Genomic DNA, 8,830 nt, shown 5'->3' with positions numbered 1-8,830 from the left:
CCTATAGATTTGCATCTTTTATATATAATTTAAGTCAAGTTAGCCGATAATTTGTGTGTATTTTATATACGTTAAGTCAGGTAAGCCGATAAATATACCAATATCTACGATAATAAAAATAGTTCCTTCACTTTTGTCCTGTCGATCCTTCAGTGTATGGGTAACCACAGTGGCCCAGTGAGTAGGACGTTGGCTCGCTAACCTGGAGTGCCTGACAAGGGATAACATATATTCGTTTGGATGGGGCAATAAAACTGAGATACTGTGTTGACATTAACGTGAACGTAAGAACCCTTTGCATTATATACCCGTATATTGATGAAATTATTGTCCAACCCTAGTTAAACTGAAAAGTTATACATTAATAAAAGAGGGTTGTGTGTAGATTTATCAAGTATGATTTACACGATGTTTACAATAAAATACAATAATCTTTCTGAGACAAGAAATGGCGATAATCTAGGATGAAACGAAATGTTGAATTATTGCAGCATTTTTAATAATCAAAATATTAGTGTCAATAAAATTGTAGCTATTGTCCAGCTACAAATAATTCACGATAACTAAAAAAAATATAAACATCGTATTTATATTAATATGCTTGAAATATAATTTATAAAATTTGACATCGTTTGTTCAAATTTTTTTTTTAAAAAACAAGATATATAACATAGTATTTATATTGTCAAGTTTACATAGAATTCACGAGATCTAGAAACTGATAAAAATAGTATTTATATTTATATATTGTGATATCTTCTGTTAGAATTCATGTATTTTTTAAAAACAAGATACAGCATTGGATAAGAAATATAACATAGAAATGGTGTATATTTTGTTAATGTATTTAAATAAATATTATTATCAGATCTAACGGAAGGTATATTCTACATGTGATATTTTATCTTTTACAAAATATTCTTCTGGACATTTATTTCTATTTTGATATCATTTATTATTCTTTTTTATTTATATAACAATATCATTTATTTCCATTATTACAATATACTCTTGATATCATTTATCATTATTATACAATAGACTCTTTGATATCATTTATTATTTTTTATTATACAATATACTCTTGATATCATTTATTTTTATTATACAATAGACTCTTGATATCATTTATTTTTATTTTACAATAGACTCTTGTTTATATATATAGTTTACCATATTAATGATATCGTTATAGGTATCACTAGTCTAAACACAATATCATTTATTATTTTTATACAATATATTGTTTATATACATTATTAGTTTACCATATATTTATGATATCGATTGATTAAAACAGTCATCAATCAACACTATTTCTTATTTTGTGTATTTAAAACTGTTCCCATGGGTGCATGTAGGAAGTTCGGGTCCCGAGCTAAGCAATTTGCGAAAATGCTGGGCGTTCGATGTTTAATTGTCTCCGTTAATCGCCTGTGTTATTTGCAGGAGATCGCCTGGTCTGGCGTAATGTTTGAAGATATAAATCCGAGTAAATAAAGATAAGTAGGCCTACCCCCACCCCATTTAAACAAAGAAAATAACCTTCAAGATCCACCACGGCCCCCGACGTGTTATACTTTGCTGTCAATCAAGGTCCTTATGAATCGGAAGTGACGAACGCCAAAGGAAAACACGAGTTATCCCTCTATATAACTGACTGAAGTGACGAGTGATAACAGATATACGGCCGAAATTCTACTCACTAATAATTCCTTCGAAGACCAAAAGTTATTATATGGGACTGTAAGAGGATATCTGACAATTCAATAAAATAATTGACTGCCACTAGATAAGAGAACAGGAAACAAAATAGAAATGGGTCGCAACGCATATTAATAATGTAATCTGATTGTATATAAACTGATTTACATTCAATTGTTTCCGTTTTGACTCTTAATTTCAAATCAGTTACGTCCAGCGAAATACGGCATGAGTCTCAACCGAATGGCAATTTCTAGCGTCTGGTTATTTCAGTCTATTGCGCACGCTCTCCAGATAAGACATGGCGTGACCGTTCATTGGCGTCTTTGTGACCGTTTGACAAGAGTTGTGGAATATGTCTAGCTTCGTTCTTTCTGGCCACTTGATTCGTGTACCAATGGTAAAATGTTTATTTGGTCTTAAATATTGGATATCAGAAGCCTACCTTTGCCCGGTAAGATCACAACATCAATGTTGATTTGAATTGACAAATAATTCAGGTTTTCAACTTGTAAGACTTTGGATGATATTGAGTTAGAGACTTAGCTACTTTAAAGTAAACTTTATACACCTTGGCCACGACCGGTGTCCAAATCTTAATCATCTTCTTGCTCCTGGGGTTGTCTCTGTTTACTCCTCCCTTATATATATAATTAGCGTACATAATCGAAAGAAATTTGGTAGGTATCCTTTGTAAGGTATACCAGTCACTGTTGATACTTGTTTTTCTCTATTCATAGGCCGCTTAGTTCTTGGTTTTCAGGTGTCAAGGTATCGTGAGCCATGGCTCGGAACCAAAAATTTCCCGGCGCCGTACACGGCTCCCCTGAGTCTATTTTTCAAAATTTTCTTGGCGAGGTCCCCAATGGACTCGCTACTTTGGCGCTCACAAGGGGAATTCGTTGAGGTTCGCAAGTCCGTTCGTTTGACATTTTGTTCTCTAGTCGGATAAACTAGTGATCAGGCGACGGACGGTATCTGGTCAGATCTATTTATCTCGACGATCGGTGCCTGGGAATACTGTAAGACAGCATTTCCGGCAGTCTATTTTTCAAATTTTCTGGGGGAGGACTCCCTACTTTGACGATCGTGAGTGGGCTTCGTCGTGATTCGCAAGTCCGTTCGTTTGACACTTTACCTCATCGATCAGTGCCTGAAATACTGCCAGGCAGCATTTCCGGACACCTGTTTTTCAAAATTTTCTGGGGGAGGCCCCCTACCCCTAGTTGAAGCTCGTGCCTTTGCCCCCTTAACCTTGGACTTTGCCCCAGCTTTGCCCCTCCAATCACCGATGGCTGGCACCGCCATTGACTATTTTATGTACCCATTTAAACTAAATTGGAATATTTTTTTTTAAAATCCAAATATACTTCAAACACTTTTATTTTTTAAAGTTTAATTTGCAGAAGAAAAAGGTTAATATCGAGGGCTAATTAACTCGCCCCGGTGTCATCCCTATCACTGATATTTGCCGCGAAGCGAATATTAACTGCTGATCAGATTGATAATCTCACAGAAATTATTTCAACTCGATGAAATCACATAATACAATATGGACAATCTTAACTGGTGAAAAGTCCACAAGGTACATTTAAGTCAATGTTGGATATCGTCTCACACTATGAACTGAAATCCTTCACGGTATCGCAAATCGGGATAAGGCAGTACCTCACAATATGGTCTGAAGCTCACAGGGTACCGTAAATCAATAACGAATATTGTCTCACAACATGGTTGCTAAGTTCACGCGATAACGTAAAACAGTGAAAGATATTGTCTCACAGTATGATTTGAAGCTCACAAGGTACAGTAAATAGGTGTGAATCGTTTGAAGCTCACAAGGTACCGTAAATCAGTATAAGATATTGTGTCACAGTATGGTTTCTAAGCCAACAAGGTACAGTAAATTGGTGTGAGATAGATAGTTTGAAGCTCACAGGGTACCGAAAATCAGTATAAGATATTGTCTCACAGTATGGTTTCTAAGCCAACAAGGTATTATCAATCACTGTGGAAGTGCCCATACGGTAAAATCAATGCGGGATGTTGTCTCACAAAATGGTTTGAAAGCTCACAGGGTACTGTACACCAATGCGGGAGTTTCTCACAATATGAACTGTAAGCTCACGGGGTACCGTAAGGGGATATTGTCTCGCGATATATATTGAAAGCTCACAGGGTACTGAAAGTCAGTGTGCGATATTCTGTCACCATATAGCTCACAGGGCACCGTAACAAAATATGGATCGAAGGAATCCGAATTCACAATAGTCCCCACGTGAATATAACATCACTGAAAAAACCCACAGTATCACAAATCTTCCTCGAGATTTAAGCTAAGATGGATATTAAAAAAGTTAGAAATTTTTCTAACGAAAGACTGCTTCCTCAGGGCGACCTCTGATTGAACTTTTTCTCTTAATTCTTGTGGCAGACTCATTTGCTCCGGGTCACACAATGCGTTCCGTCTACAGAAATATCGACTTGAGTTCGTAACGAGAGGCTTAGCAAAATGGACTTTAGATTTATTTTTCGTGTGATCTGTTTCCGGAATTAACATTGGTAAAGAAACGTGCCTCGTTGACAAACGATTAATTGGGCTAGGACTGATCTGTGGATGGAAGCTGAGGGATTGGTTTGGGCGGCAAGGATTCATGGTGTATCTTTGAGCATGATAATCTGGTATCACGGGCTGGAATTCCTGCATGTTCGTTTTCTCTATAACACTTTGTGATCTGTGGAGTTTTGGGTTTCCAATAGGTCGCCTTTGGTTCAGAAGTTTTACATTGTTCACCTGTAGACTTAGAGATCGGCAACGACGTCGCTTTTCACGTTTTTTCATCGCCTCTGATTTCAGATCAGGCAAAACATCGATGCAGACGTCATCATTGTCATCGTCCCCAGAATCTTGCGATTCTTGCGTATCTTGCGCACATGGTGACTCTGTTGTTTCTTGTGCATTTGGTGAGACTTTCATTTCTTGTGCATATGGTGATTCTTCTGTTTGTTGAGCAAATGCTGACTCTTTTATTTCTTGCCCATTTGATGACTCTTTTGTGTCTTGTGCAATTAGTGACTCTTTTGATTCTTGACCATTTGGTGATGTTTCTGTTTCTTCATAATCGCGGGTATTGTGCAAAATTTCTCCATTATTTTCTTGGCATTCGCAAGAATTGCGTTTGTTGGAATCTTGGTTTCCCTGTGATGATTCTGTCATCTGCGATTCCATCATCATCTGCGCAAGAAATTCCAACGATTATTTATGGACTGGTGACTTTCTCTGTAAAGGTTTCTGAAAAAAGACATAAAAACCTGAATTAAAGATATTGTTTAGTAAAAATTAAATTAAAAATGAAAAGGCGCGAAAAAAAACCGACAATCGGAGAGAAATGAAATGAAATGAAATTAACGTTCTACTGTTCTGCTCTAAACTGGGCTAATGAAGACGGGCATACGCCATACAGTGTGCTATGAGGGAAATTTTGCCAGGGCAGCGGCGCTACGGCCTACCATAATTTGCGAACTTACACTGTAGGTGTGGAAACACTGACATACCGAAATACATTACTTACAACCTGTATGTAAACTTACATTTCCAAAGACCACACAAAACCATAGAATTAAAAACTGTATACATCCGTCTAGCGTGTTACCTGTATATGTGTGAAATAGCTGTATTTAACTTTCGGTTCCACCGAGATGATATCGCAGACAACTTACCTGTATACATCAGTCTAGCGTATTACCTGTATATGTGTGAAATAGCTGTATTTAACGTCCGCTTCAACTGAGATGATATCGCAGACAACTTACCTGTATACATCCGTCTAGCGTGTTACCTGTATATGTGTGAAATAGCTTTATTTAACGTCCGCTTCAACCGAGGTGATATCGCAGACAACTTACCTGTATACCTGTATACATCCGTTGGAGTGGATTATCATGACAGTGTAACTCCAACACACGTCAATGCGTGGTATAATCCATGTACGTGTTGTACGACAACAAAAGAATTAACTAATTATTATACATCGTCTCCTTAGATAAGTAGCTTTGTTAGGTATTGTTATGTTTTCCCTTGATGAGTATTTCTACCTATCTTTATTCTTAGTCGAAAGTTCATGGCCAAGAATTGGAGGTAATTAGCCCATCTTATATTATTCTATTTTTTTTTTTCAATGTTTCTTTAAAAGATATATATTTGATCCTTCAGCTATTATTGCCTGGTTCAGCAAAGTGTGCAGACAGAGAGAGAGAGAGAGAGAGAGAGAGAGAGAGATCCTTTCACAAAGTAAAGACAGAACAACAAAAACCTGCCTCCCGCATCCAATTTTTGGTAGGGCTTGTCTGAGAACCAGAATTCGTTTCTGTATGGCCTTATGTGGGCGACGTTTTTCAGCCTAGGAGAGAGAGAGAGAGAGAGAGAAAGAGAGAGGGGGGGATAACATCCAGTCGACACAAACTATGTCATTTCGGGACTACCATATGGTTCAATATCCTTTCAATAATTCTCTTGTGCATAGGTCCCGGAGAAAACCCACGATGTTCGACAGGCGACCCTACTCATTGTCACGCACAAGCGAGGAATCTAAACTACACCACTGGCAGACTTTATGATCTAACCTACATGCTTTAAATGAAATAAAATGAAATGGGGTTTAACGTCCTGACTGTTCTGCTCCTAAACTGGGCTAATGAAGACGGGCATACGCCATACAGTGTGCTATGAAGGAAATTTTGCCCGGGCAGCGGCACTATCGCCTACTCTTATATCGACTTCCAACTGCCATGGGATATTTGGGGGGGGGGGGCTAATTCGATTTTTTTTGGGGGGGGGGGGGCTTTACCCGGTTATACGTGACAAGGAGTAGGGTAGCATGTCCAATCTCGTGGGTTTTCTCTGGGTCCTCTGGTTTCCTCACACTGCTAAAGACGTCTATACACTAGCGAATTATTGAAATAAAATTGAACCATGTGTTAGTCCCGAAGTGACTTAGTTTGTGTCGAGTGGACGTTAAACCCCATTTCTCTCACTCTATCAAAGGAATTCCGTTCATTATTTACAAAGATATCTATCTATGCTGATTGCTATTGATATGATCTTTTTTTTAAAAAAAAAAAAAAAGATTCCAATTGATCAAATCGGAACATTATCTAGCGTTGGTATTTAGGTTTTTTGGGGTTTTTTTGTTTTTTGTTTTAATTAAATGTTAAATATTCAATCTGATTACATATTAGCGTGGGATTGAGCCGTGAGTAATTTGATATTTTAGCAGAAAATGCCAATGGCACATCGAGTATTTAACTAACTTATAATATCATAGCTTGATAATGACTAGAGAAGCCTAGTCGAAACGTCGGTCAGTCATAAGCAGTAATTGTATTCCATAGAATTGTGACGTATACTCCAGTTCAATTACTAAATGTCATTGAAACAACTTATAATAAGTGATGGATCGTATAAAAAAAATAGAGTTATCTCCCGATCCATGAAATGTAATTACATTATAAAACATTCAACTGCGTTTCAATAATCTAATCTTGTGGTAAAATAAGACTGGTATGGGCAGGTGTTTTCATATCTATAAAATGTATTGAATATTGTTTCAGATTTATATCAATCCGTTAAATATAAATATTGTTTCAGAACCTATCAAAGCATTAAATACCGTTTCAGATCTATACAGAACTAAACCGCTGCGTTAAAGACCGTTTCAGAAACTAAACGCCGTTTCAGAACTATGCCAATGTGTTAAAAACCGTTCCAGAACTAAACCGCTGCGTTAAAGACCGTTTCAGAACTATGCCAATGCGTTAAAATCGTTTCTGAACCCATCGTTTCCGAACTATCCCAATGCGTTAAACATCGTTTCAGATTTATGTCAATCCGTTAAACATAGTGTCTGAACTAATCCAATGCGTTAAGTTAAATACCGTTTCAGATTTATACCAGTGCGTTAAAGACCGGTACGTGTCGTTTCAGAACTAAACCAATAGGCTAAACACTGTTTCTGAACTATACCATAAATCTGCCTATTGCAGGTCTTTCTTTAGGCCTGAAATGTTATCTAAATTATTAATTAGACACATGCATTATGCAAGAGCAAAATCTGCTTATTACAAGTCTTTCTTTAGGCCTGAAATGTTATCTAAATTATCAATTAGACATTAATTAACTTATCCAGACCATAATAAACTCTCGATGTCAAGGCTAGCCTTCGATGTTGGCTGGATAAGATTCCTATATGCCGCTAATGGCCGTTGATAATTAAATCAGAAAAAGTGGATAATCGAGACTATGCTGTTTATATAAATGATTTTAGTAATGATGACCGAGACTATGCAAACATTTTCACCCGCTTCTTTCTCGGCTCATAGTGAATCAATTTGACTGAAATTTTCAGCAAATTACCTTTACACTATCTAGTTTTTAACTATTATAGCGAGAACTGCCATCTCTTTATCTTATCTCCCATAATGTATCTTTAATTAACTTATCCAGACAATAATCAACTCTTGATGGCATCGCTAGCCTGCGATGTTTATTGGATCAGGTTCCGATTTGCTATTCAACTTGCATTCATAATTAAATCATGACCTGGATAATCGAGACTATGGTTTTTATTCTACCGATTTCAGTAATGATGATCGAGGCTAGGCCGAAAATCAGTCGCTAAAATCTCGGTTCATGGTGGATCAATTTGACTGAAATTTTCAGAAAATTCCCTTTACAGTATCTAGTTTTTAACTATTATAGTGAGAACTGCCAGCTCTTTATCTAATCTCCCATAATATATTGTTTTTGATCGATATCCTTACAGTACATGTACTAATGTCCGTAACATACGTAATAGATCTATAGGAATGCATTAAATATCGTTTTTGTTGTTCTTTATTTTTATTAACTGAACAACTCAACTAAAAGCATTATCCTTCCGTCCTGAAGAAAAGACAGGTTGGTTAGATTATAACGAATATTGATTGAGAAAAAAGCCCAGCAAACATCTTGATCAATAGTTTATCAAATTATAACAAAACAACATAATAAGATAATATTTACCTTTTTCGTATCTAATAACCAAATAATCATCTTATTTTAAAATGTATCCTGACATATTCTGTTGTG

This window comes from Patella vulgata, chromosome 5 (assembly GCF_932274485.2).
Source record: "Patella vulgata chromosome 5, xgPatVulg1.2, whole genome shotgun sequence".
Lineage (NCBI taxonomy): Eukaryota > Metazoa > Mollusca > Gastropoda > Patellidae > Patella > Patella vulgata.
This window is presented reverse-complemented; position numbering follows the sequence as displayed.